This window comes from Microtus oregoni, unplaced genomic scaffold (genome assembly GCF_018167655.1).
Source record: "Microtus oregoni isolate MIOR12 unplaced genomic scaffold, Mior012 000000F_ref0000247, whole genome shotgun sequence".
NCBI lineage: Eukaryota > Metazoa > Chordata > Mammalia > Rodentia > Cricetidae > Microtus > Microtus oregoni.
Genome location: NW_024543059.1, coordinates 2,075,798 through 2,087,730, shown reverse-complemented (window position 1 = coordinate 2,087,730; position 11,933 = coordinate 2,075,798).

Here is an 11,933-nt window from a genome sequence, read left to right as displayed (position 1 = left end):
CAGGTGGGCTGCTGGAATTTAGTGCTGCACCCTTGGTGTCCCTGGGAAGTCTGAACTCCTGTACCTAAAGAGTGGGGATATAAGGGGAATGGTACGGGGTCGGCGAAAGAATTCACCATTATACCAAAGTACACTGGGAGAATTTAAGGGAAGGAGGGAGTAACAGAGAACCATGTGTCTGCAGCTACACTTTATTTTTAAAAAAATAAAATTGTATATTGTATTTCTTTCATTGATCACGGAATATACCTGTCTGTGTGGAGGTCAGAGGACAGTTCGTGGGGCGTCATCCTGTTCTTCCACCACGTGGGCTCCAGGGATGGAACTCAGGTCACCAGGTTTGAAGGAAGGTCTCTTACTCACTGAACCATCTCACCAGTCCACAATCTTCTTTGATGAGGGTGACTCATCATGCCATTCCCATCACACAGTTTCCACCACACAAACAATAACAGTTCTGATGGCTCAGTGTTCGATTCCAGGGGGAGGCGGACTTGAGAGGGAGCAGCTCTGCAGCCTTCTGTGGAGGCTGGATTTGACTGGGCATGCTCGCTTGGTGAGAAAGAGTCCAATTCAGGGCTGTGATTGTCTTGATGACCATTAACAGTCTCGGTGGTTGGTTTCTGAGATGTAACATACTGGCAAGATGTTGAGTGTCAGGGCCTAATGAAAGATCTGTCTGAAGGAATGGCCTCTTCTACATAGCACCTTAATGGGCTTGAGATGGGTCTCTGTTCAGGAGTGATAGGAGACCTCAGGAATGCCACTGAGAGGAGAGTTAGCCAGGACTGTTGAGTTTCTTGTATTAAATTATTTATTAAGGGGCCTCTTTAATGTCTGAACCCTCCCTGCCTTCTAACGGCCGTGTGTATCACACAACATTCAAGTTAGACTTTATTTGAAGGCCTCACTAGTCCCTTGTGTCTTGTTTAAGATGAAAGCTGAGCTATTTATCATCTGACTATCAAGAGGGAGACCAAAGTTGTAGCACGAATTCTAATTGCTATTAATAATAAAACTCAGAGTCAACTATCTGGGGGTGAAGGCTGAAAGATCAAAGAAGCAGAGTGGCCAGCCACTAGAGTTTTAACGCTACCAATGCTCAGACTGAAGGGGCAATCCTGTCCTCAGACTGCCTCCTCAGACTGCACTGAGCTCCTGTCTCCTCCCACCTTATATCCCTCTCTCTGCCTAGCTACATCACTCCTGTCTCTACCTCCCTAGTGCTGGGATTAAAGGTGTGTGACTCCCAAGTGCTGGAATCACCTTTGTGTGAACTCTGGTTCTCTTGTAAACTAGATCGATTTTGTGTAACCCAGGGTGGCCTTGAACTCACAGAGGTCCATCTGTCTCCTGAGTCCTGGGATGATTAAAGGTGTGTGCCATCACTGCCTGGCCTCTAGTGACCTAGCTCTGCACTCTGATCTTCAGGCAAGCTTTATTTGTTAAAACACAAACAAGCCGGGTGATGGTGGCGCAGAGGCAGGCGGATCTCTGTGAGTTCGAGAGCAGCCTGGTCTACAGAGCTAGTTCCAGGACAGGCTCCAAAGCCACAGAGAAACCCTGTCTCGAAAAAAAAAAAAAAAAAAAAAACCCACAAACAAAATATCAGTACACAAAGAGAAAGATTACATGTTCAAGTGCTGTTGTGCTCTTCATGGTCTTTCTAGACTCAGTGGGAAAGGCTTTTTATACAGCCAGTGCAGGTAATTGCTAAGTTGCCCATGTGCCTCTAAATAACCTTTCACCTTTGCTTCCATAAGCAGCCTTGATTAAACTCACTGACTCATTGAAACAAAATAAAGGGGGGGGGGGGCTAGCTGGGAAGAAAGAGACTAGCAGGATTCCCTATGGGAATTCATGTGTGCTAAGAGCGTGTTTGGGTTCAACAGCAGGCAGGGACCACAGCCTTGTTGACTCAGGTTTTACACTAACCGGCAACTGCTGTCAGGTCTCTCACTACCAGTGTGGGATGTCACAAGGGAAGTCACAGGGGCCGAGTAGACTGGCGGATACACCTGGACTTCTCGCTTGAGGGAAAGGACACCTGGGAAAGTTGGAAATTTTGAGAAATGTTTTGTAGAAGCATCACCTCCACTTCACAGACGTGGAAACTGGGATTCTCCTTGCTCCTCCGCGGTCACACCACCGAAACCCCTAATTGGCTCCGTGAGAATTCACAGTCCTCCTACTGTAAAACCCGGTGTGGGCTCCACCAGTACCTCAGCCGTCACTGTGTGATGAACACTTCTCCCCTCCTGCCAAGCCGAACGTGTCCCTAAATATTTCTCTCCCTCTCTCTCACCTCCACGCCTTCCCCCTGTCTGGAAGACTTTCTCAGCCCAATCTGCCAGCTGCGGTCCTTGCTATCTTCTGAAGCTGCCACCTCCTTCGCAAAGACATTTCCATTTCCCAGTTTCCCTTCCCCTACATTGGAAGCGCTTGTTTGATGCAGACTGCTCTTCAGCTCTGTCTGCGGCCTGCATAGTGTCTCGCCTGGGCACAGCTTCTTGCAGTTTGACAGATGCTGGTGTTTGCTCTTTCTTTCTACAGAGCCCCCCATGCCCAGCTCATCTCTTAACTTTTCAGGTAAACCTCTTTCAGGAAATCCCCCACCCCTGGCACCCCTACCCTTCCACCATGGAGAACCCTTCCTCTGCTGCCACGGGGTGCCAAGGATACCTCTTTGCAAACACAACGATAAGGCGTGGATTCTGGAGGCAAACACTTCTCAGGTTTGAATCTCAACCTTAGAGCAGACAAGTTTCCCACAGCAGCCTCCCCATCCCCCCATCCCCTGCCTTATGTTTCTCTTCTGTAACGTGAAGAAATAATGACCCGTACTTGAGACGTTGTAGTAAGGATTAACGGATTAATTCATGTTGAATGTGTGGATCTGTGCCTGGAATATAGCAAGCTTGTGATGAATATTAGCTACTTCTCTTTGATTTATTAATTCATTTGACAGCACTGGGAAAAAAATATTTGTAAAACTGGACAGGAAAGACGATTCTGGGAAGCCTGCAGAAGAGGAAGCACCAGAAATCTATCTCCCAAATGTCACAACAATTGATTGTTGGATTCTGTCTGCCTTGCCTGCTGTGGAAATCTGGAGTCAGTGGAATGCTGGGAGCTCTCGGGGGGGGGGGGGGCGGGACGGGGGCTGGGGGGCTTAGTTGCAAGCTGGTTGATTTCAGTCCATTGGGCTGGTAATCCGGCAGCAGCGACCTATAGCCCGGTCTTGTGGTAGGCAGCTGTGCAAGCCATGACCTGTACGTTGCTTAGAAAAGGGATGTAGGTTCTCAGAACAGGCTCAGAGTCCTGAGCCGTTTCTCTTTGTCACTTCAGAGGTGGGGACACAGGCAAAGACCCCCTCCCAGCCTTTGTTAATGCCCCCTCCCCAGCTGAAGCCCCTACCAGGGGACTTCAAGATCTGCCCCCTTGGGAGCCACACACTAAAGATCATCTCTTCCAAAGAAGCCCTATAGACGGAGGACCCCGCACAGCCAGGGAAGGGCACAGGCTCAAGATGATCCAAAAAGACCTGTTTATACCCTAGGCTGATCCTCTGATCCTTGCCATAGCTTTTGTTTAATTTTTATTTATTTATTTATTTATTTATTTTTGAGACAAAGTCTCACTGTATAGTTCAGGCTGCCCTGGAACTATATAGTGAGTAACACAGAACGGCCCAACACGTGTATCCCCCTGCCTCTGCCTCTTCAGAGCTGAGGGGAGCGGTATGTACCCCAATGTCCACCAGGACAGCTGTCTGCGAAGAACGACCAACCAACTAACTGACCACCATGAACCCTGGAGTGGGGAACACCAAATGTGCCCTATTTGAAGAAAAAAGGGGGATGGGGTGAGATGACTCTGTGGGTAAAGCGTGAGCCTGGTGACCTGCAATCCTAGTAAAACATGTAAAGGTGAAAGGAGAGACTGGGCCGTCTTGTGACTGGCACATGCATGTCATGACATGCACACACACCCCATACGTCATCAACATGCACAGCAACACCAATACAAACTGTAGTGATAAGCAGAGAGGCCAGGCATAGTGGCGCATTAATCCCAGCACCAGAAGGCAGAGGCAGACAGAGTTCCGTGATTTCAAGGCTATCCTGGTCTGTGTGTAGTGAATTCCAGGCCACTAGAGCTATGTAGAGAGACCCTGTTCCCCCCAAAAAATGAAAAATCAAAATTAAAGAAAAATCAGCATTAAATGGAAAGTAAGAAGGAACCGAAAACAGATTTCTTCTAGAAAACTTGAAAATAACCAAGGGGAAGTCAAGAAAGCGATGCATGAGCCTTAACAAGCAGGAAAAGATGTAAAAACCTCCAGGGGAACCTGGAGCTGAAGACACAGCAGCAGAGCTGGAAACTTCCCTTCAGGGATGCAGGAGGTGAGAGAAAGATCCAGCAACCCTGAAGTCAGAACGGAAACAACAAACAATTAGACAATGTAGACACCCCTCAGCCAATGAGAGGTGCTTCTGCTTCATGAAGTCTGAGAGGAAGGGACATGGGTAGAGAATTATGTTTGGAGAAATGATCCTTAGAAATTTTGCAAATTTGATGTAATTTCAGCCAACTCCAAGGAGGCCCTTGAGCAGGGCCCGCCTGTGCTAAGACATTATAATCAAATCATCGAAAGCCAGACATAATCTTGAAACTCTTGACAAAAGCAGCCTAGAGAAGCAGCTACAGGGGTTCCCAGAGGGAATCTCAGCTTTGAAGGCCAGAAGCAGGGATGCTGAGTCAGAAAACTAAGAGGGAACCAAGCACAAACCTGTCAATCAAGAATCCCGCACCTCGCAAAACTTCAAAAATGAGAGGGACGAATTAAGACATCTCCTTCCTGTCCCGCAAGAAAACTGAAGGGTTTCCCTAGGGTGAAAGAAAGGGATGGGGCAGCCACTCAAGCTGTAGGCAGAAGATTCCAATAAGGATAAACGCGCAGACAATTATAAACACTAGTGTTGCTGTAGGGGTGACTTGTAACATCACTTCCAGTTTTCTGTGTTGTTTGAAAAGAATTGTTTGTTTAGTTTTTGAGGCACATAGTGAGTAAATGTGTAATTTTGTGATTTCAACAAGTAAAGGGGATAAGGAAAGGCTGTTAAGGGACTGTGTGTGTGTGTGTGTGTGTGTGCGCGCGCGTGCGCGCCTGTGCATCTGAAGCTAAGCTGTTGTTATAAATTCAAATTAGAGCATTGTACCTTTAAGATATTAAGCATAATCCTACAGCTCACAAAGAAGACAGCTATAGAATAAAAATGAAAGCAAATGAGGGAGCTTTGCTGCCAAAAATCAGCCAGACATAGAAGAAAACAGAATGCAGGAAACAAGAGACAAAACTACAAGACATGTATAAAACAACCAGACGCTAGAGTAAAGCCTCCACACCAGTACAGACGTCATCCTTCTTGGAGCTAGAAAACATCATACTGAGGGCTGGAGAGATGGCTCAGAGGTTAAGAGCATTGCCTGCTCTTCCAAAGGTCCTGAGTTCAATTCCTGGCAACCACATGGTGGCTCACAACCATCTGTAATGGGGTCTGGTGCCCCCTTCTGGCCTGCAGGCATATACACAGACAGAATATTGTATACATCATAAATAAATAAATATTTAAAAAAAAAAAAAAAAGAAAACATCATACTGAGTGAGGTAACCCAGACCCAGAAAGACAATTATCACATGTACTCACTCATAAGTGGTTCTTAAACATAAAGCAAAGAAAACCAGCCCACAAATCACAATCCCAGAGAACCTAGACAACAATGAGGACCCTAAGAGAAACTTACATAGATCTAATCTACATGGGAAGTAGAAAAAAACAAGATCTCCTGAGTAAATTGGGAGCATGGGGACCATGGGAGAGGCAGGGAGGGGAGCAGAGAAAAATGTAGAGCTCAATAAAATTATATATATATACAAGTGGAGGAGGATATGCTCCAAGAAACCCCCCCCCCCACACACACACATACTGCAGAGGGTGCTGAGCCCTATACAGGCTATGGTTTTCATTGACATCCACAACCGTGGGAAAGCTTAACTTATAAATCAGGTGCAATGAGAGATTAGCAGACATAGTTAATAAAACAAAGCCATGGAGCCCTCACAGCAATATACCATAACAATGGGCAAATATTTCTCTCTCTGACACAGAAGGCATTTATAAGGATTGTGTTATATAATGGATACAATGGATTATATAAGGATTATATTACAGAATGGAGAATCTGGATAAAGGGGATATTTGTGTCCTGGAGGGGATAGAGTGGGACAGAGCAGAACTGGGTGAAATTTCATCTTGCTACTCAGAGCAATTTAAATCTCTTGAGTTATTTCTGGAATTTTTCATACCTTAATTGACTTTGGGCAGTTTAAATTGTGGGAAAGAAAACTCTGAACAAGGGAAAGTACTGCAAATACTTTATCATTTTTATTTACTTTTAGAGACAGGGTTTCTCTCTGTAGCCCTGGCTGTCCTGGAACTCACTAAGTAGACCAGGCTGGCCTTGAACCCAGAGATCTGCCAGCCCTTGCCTCCCAAGTGCTGGGATCAAAGGTGTGTGTCACCAAGCCCAGTTCCATTTATTTATGTAGAATCTCAATTGTAGCTGAGACTGGTTTGGAACTTGCAATCCCTCTGCCTCAGCTTCTCCAGTGCTAGGATTAGGGGTGTGAACCGCCAAGGCAGGATGGACAGACAAAAAACAGGGTTCCAACGACAGCTGCTCTTTATTTACAACTGGTTATGAAACAATACACCCACTTTAAGCTGGAATACCTTATTAGAACCGTGCTCACACACCTAATCCGGGAGGCATCTTGGTTTAGTACAATGACATACTGGAGGGGACAGGTTGTACTTGTGTCTGGCTGACTGGAGCCTCCCAGCATTGTAGGAGAACTGTCGGACATATTATCGGTAGCTGGGGAAAGGCACAAAGCGGGGCTCCTGCTGATTGCCTATAGATTTTACATTACGCTGTGCCAATGTCAAGTGAAAAATAATTAAGTCAAATCAACGATTATGCGTCGGTTATCAGAGGCACAAAGGGAACCTCGAGGGACCATGGGTAGGGGCTTCCCAAGAGACAGTTACTTTAGATTCAAAGACAAATAGCTCTACGATGAAAGACTGGCAAAAAGATCTTTCAGGCAAGTTGTACCCAAGCGTGCCGGGGTGGCTGCAGCAGTATTACACAAGTAGATTTGAACTATAAACAGTTTACTCCAGGGACAGACCCCGCTGACACAGTGAGGGACTGAGGAAATGACAGACAGACAGACAGCTGGGTTCAGGCCGTCTGAACTCTTGGATGGAGAAACCTCACTCCGAGGTGCAGTTTCGGTCTAACAAGATAAAAAGATTTAGAAGGGCGGTGTAAGGGCGGCACAACCTCCTCCTTTCACCAAACCAAACACTTACAAAGGGTTAAAGCTGGGGGGTGGTGTTCACCTTCAAGCCCAGCACTCTGGAGGCAGAGGGAGTCCAGATCTCTGTGAGTTCAAGGCCAGCCTGCTCCACACAGCAAGATCCTGACTCAACAAATAAACAAATAAACAAACTGTTAAAATGTCCTCTCTTAACTGCCTTCTGGACTTGTGACAGCTCAGAAGAAGCAGTTGTTGTCACCTGCTTAGATCCCAACCTCTGTGCTCCCCAATTTGGTTGTGGTTGGAGATTAGAGGCTGTTCTCCAAGTAGTTGTCACACTGGTCTCTTTCTAGGGGTCTGGACACACACCTGAGACACTTGAGGCCCTCCCCTCCCCTCCCCCCCCTCCCCTCCCCTTTTCTCCCTTCCCTCCCATCCTCTCCCTTCCCTGTCTCTCTGATCCCTGCATCCAGGAGCAGAGTTCTCCTTCACTCCAGACAGCAGGCAAAGTTCCTACCCCTATGGCTCAGACATGGGAGCTGGAAGTCCTGAGGATTCAGTAATCATGAGGCACTTTATTCCCCATTTGCCCCTCACTCCTCAGGCAGGAGTCTAAGGCCCAGAAAAATGCATGACTTGTCCAAGGCCATAGAACTAATAAACAGGACAGCTTCCAGACTCCCAGGCAAGGGCTATCATTTCTACCTCTCTGCCTCTCTCGGTCGTCTGTCTGTCCTGCTGTCTTTATTCTCTGTCCGTTTCTCCACCCGTCCACATGTTTCCCGGAGGAGCCCCTGACACACGTCTGATCTTGACTGTGCTCTGGGAGTTCACAGTTGAGGTGGACTTGCCGACACAGGCCTAACACGGATCCTGAGGAATTTAAATGTCTGCCAGCAATAGAGAGTCCGTATCCAGAGCAGTCAGGGAAGTTGTCGGGGGCAGGGGCTGAAGGAATCCTCTTGGGCCCAGAAAAAGGGATGTGGGCTTAGCAAAGGAAGAATATAACCGAGACTGCAGGGGAAAGAGTGGAGCAAGCAGTGTCCAATGTGGTTGAAGAACAGGGAATGAGGGACTTCAGTGAGGTCCGGCTGGAGAGAAGACGGGGGGAGTAGAGTCTTGGGGAGTCACCTACGTGATTAGTCTGCTGGTCTCTCCACAGAGGCCTGGCAGTTCTCTTGCCTTTCCTGCCTCCCTCTACATATCTTCTTACTCATTCTCCTCACCTGAGCTCTGTCATTTCGTTCTCTCCTGGGAGCCTTGTGGGGAGTTGCTAGCAAGGCGCCCCCTCCCACTCATCCCCTGTCCCATCTCCCTGCTGAGAACCTGGCCATGCCCTTCCACTAGATTGTGCAGGCACCCGGTCTTCAAGACGGACCTGGGATTCCTGGCTTTGCCACTGCTGACTCTGACGTTAACGTGGCCACAGGAAGCTTTCTGGCCACCAGAATCCTTCTGGACCATTGTTTCATTGGCTCCCTCTGGATCACCTGGGTATGGAAAGAGTCCATTGATAGCGCTGTCATCCAGAAATCTGACCAGATTAGGTATCCCAGATTGCCAGTGGAAACTGGGGACCTCTGTTATCTTACTCAGGGTGATAACTCTGTTATCGGAGCTTTGCGTGCAAAGGGCTGTGTACTCGGCTTATTACTTTCTTTCCCAGTGTAAACAGAACTCTGAAACTTTACAGTCTCAAAAGGTCGATCTCCGTGTGTGCTAGGGGCAGTGGCAGCCAAGAGCAAATGGGTTTTATCCAGAGATTTTTAGATGATGATACATGATAAGAAACACATAGTACACAACTGGCCACTCTCTCTCTCACACACACACAGAGAAAGAGAGAGAGAGAGAGAGAGAGAGAGAGAGAGAGAGAGACAAAGCCCACATTTGAAAGAGAAGTTCTGTAGCAGTGGTCTGGACCTCTAATGCCCTCTGATGGCTTCTTTTCTGCCCCGTTTTGTTAGGAATAACAATGATGGTCACAACTCTACGACCTGATTTCACATCCCATCAACAGTTATAATGGGAAATGTGGAAACGCTGCTTTAGTCTGTCGTTAAAACAAAATGAGACATGAGGAAAGAATTCTTTCCCAGACTCCTTGTTCAGCTCAGAGGATGAAGGGCAACAGGCACTCATCTTTCCAGCTTTCCCACCTGCCCTTCTTCCTCTGTAGAAAGGCACAAACCGACCTCTGCTCCCTCCGTGCTCTGAGGCGGCATCCTGGCTCCTACCCCGCCTTCCCTTCCTATCCAGGCACTCCCCACGTTTGTATTTACACACACAAACACACTCTCACAGGGTTCTTGCTCAGGGTACTCTCTCCAGTGGTGGTGCACGCCTTTAATCCCAGCAGAGGCAGGGGCAGTCGGATCTCTGTGAGTCTGAGGCAAGCCTGGTCTACAGAGTGAGTTCCAGGACAGCCAGGGCTACACAGCGAAACCCTGTCTCGGGAAAAAAACAAGAAAAGAAACTCTCTCCCCTCCTGTCCTTGCATACGGTGTTCATCAACAGAACCTCATAGCTCACTCAGCTCACAAGAACTGGGAACCGAACCCCAGCCTCTGACTCTGGGGCCCCCACTCTTTCTGCTGCTCCGTACAATCCTCTTATGTCTCTTTCCTACCTCGTGTCCTGGAACCTGGGCAGAGAAGCCCGATGGGGGAAGAGGTGGGAGTGGGCCCAGCTCTTCGGCAGACACTCGGCAGACACTCAGCTTCACCACTTTCCCGGGGAGCTGTTTGAAACCTGCTTCCTTTTCTGCAAAATGAAGACAATTATTATCTTGCAAGGTGGCAGAAGGGACTCCTGGAATCATATGGAACCCGACACAATCCTGGGTATGGCAGCAACTGGGTGGTGTCTTAGCAGTAACAGAGGCAGGGTTAGGAAACCTTGTGGAACAACAGGGGTGACCCCACTCACCAGTTGCTTCCAGAGCAACGGGAAGGCAGTGAGCAGGAGCCCGGTGGTGTGAAGAGTCTAGAAATCCTTGAGCGCCCGCGTTGAGCCAGGCGCTACACAAAGTGTCGCAGCTGCTGGTGTTGACCCCGAGTGTTCACGGCAAGGAGCACTGTGCTGTCTGGTTTCATAGGTGGGAAGCTGAAGCAGAAAGGGACGCAAGGTTCTGCATCCCATGAGAGCAAACACAGATCCACACCGTGGGCAGCTGGACCTGAGAGTCCCAGGGCAGCCTCCATGTTTACAGATATGTTCCCTCTCTGCTCAGAGGCCCACTCGGTTATCTTTGTTGGGCCATGCTGGGTCCTCTGAGTGGGTCCTGGTCCCAGGGGAACACCGACTATCAGAATCTTCCCAGCACCTCTTCCATTCTCTATTCCCCCATATTCCCGAGGATCACCATGTAAGGTCCTGCCTGCCGTCTACTCTACTTCCCTCTTCAGGACTGGCTACTCCCAGTCCCAGACAGTGTCCTCTCCTACTGAGTGGGATTGGAACCTGTGGTGCCTTGGATGCTCTCTGTCCCTTTTCTCTTTCCAGTTCACAGAATGTCCCGTCCCTTTAGCCCTGGAGACCGAAATCCGAGCGTTTCCAGTTAAAGATGCAAGAGCTGGGAGGCCAAGTAAGTTCTGTTCTTAAAACTGGGAGCCTGAAGGGAAGAGGGGAGGGAGGAATGAGAGGAGAGGGTCAAGGGGCAGGCAAGAGCACTATTACACTGTGTGGGTACTCAAGCACCCTGCTGTCCAGAATCAGGACCCTGCCAGGTAGTGGAAGAGCGTGATCAGCGTTGGCATCCCAGGATGGATTTGACAGGAAGGTTGTTCCAGTCCACCCACAGAAGGTAGTGACCTGCCAGGGGCTAGTGAGCTGCCTGTGGCTGAAGCAGGCAACTCCCTACCCTGGCAGCCCTAAATGGTGCTTTGCAGCTGCGGGAGAGAAACTGCCACTCAGGAAAGGAGAAAGGATACTTGTCCGCACCTGTGGTTTTCGTCATTGCTGGTGGCTGAATGTCGGGAGCGTTTTCTAGACTTCATGGTGAGGCAACACCTGAGGCCTGCGGTGACCTTGGGGGGTGAACTCCTACCCATTTTACAAATGGAAGCTTTGGGGGAAAGGAAGGGAGTGCAGGGATGCTTGAAGTTAAGGTTTTACATGGTCAGCACCTATCATCATAACTGGAGCTCCCGGCAGACATGACATAATTCTATTCTTAGTCTTCTCAGGCCCACAAGGAGAACCCCGTAGTTATTGCTCCCCTCTTCTGAGGGAGAAACAGACAAGACAGCGTTAGCTGCCTCCCTCGGCTTCCAGAGCAGTAACGGGAAGCTTTGGATCCAACCTTCTACATCAGAATGGCTACCTTTAATGGCTTCTCTCAGAGTGTTGGGGAGGGAAGTCTGGAGGAGACCCATCCACCAGGGAGGGAAGTCTGGGGGAGACCCAGCCACTCTCCTTGTACCCTCACTGATGGGTGGTGGTGCATCAGGCTCTTCAGCCAACAGCACAGTGAGCTGGCCTGGCCCCAGGGGCAGGTGGACTGAGGGCTAGCTGCCAGCCTGGTTCAAGGCACTCCAGGTTG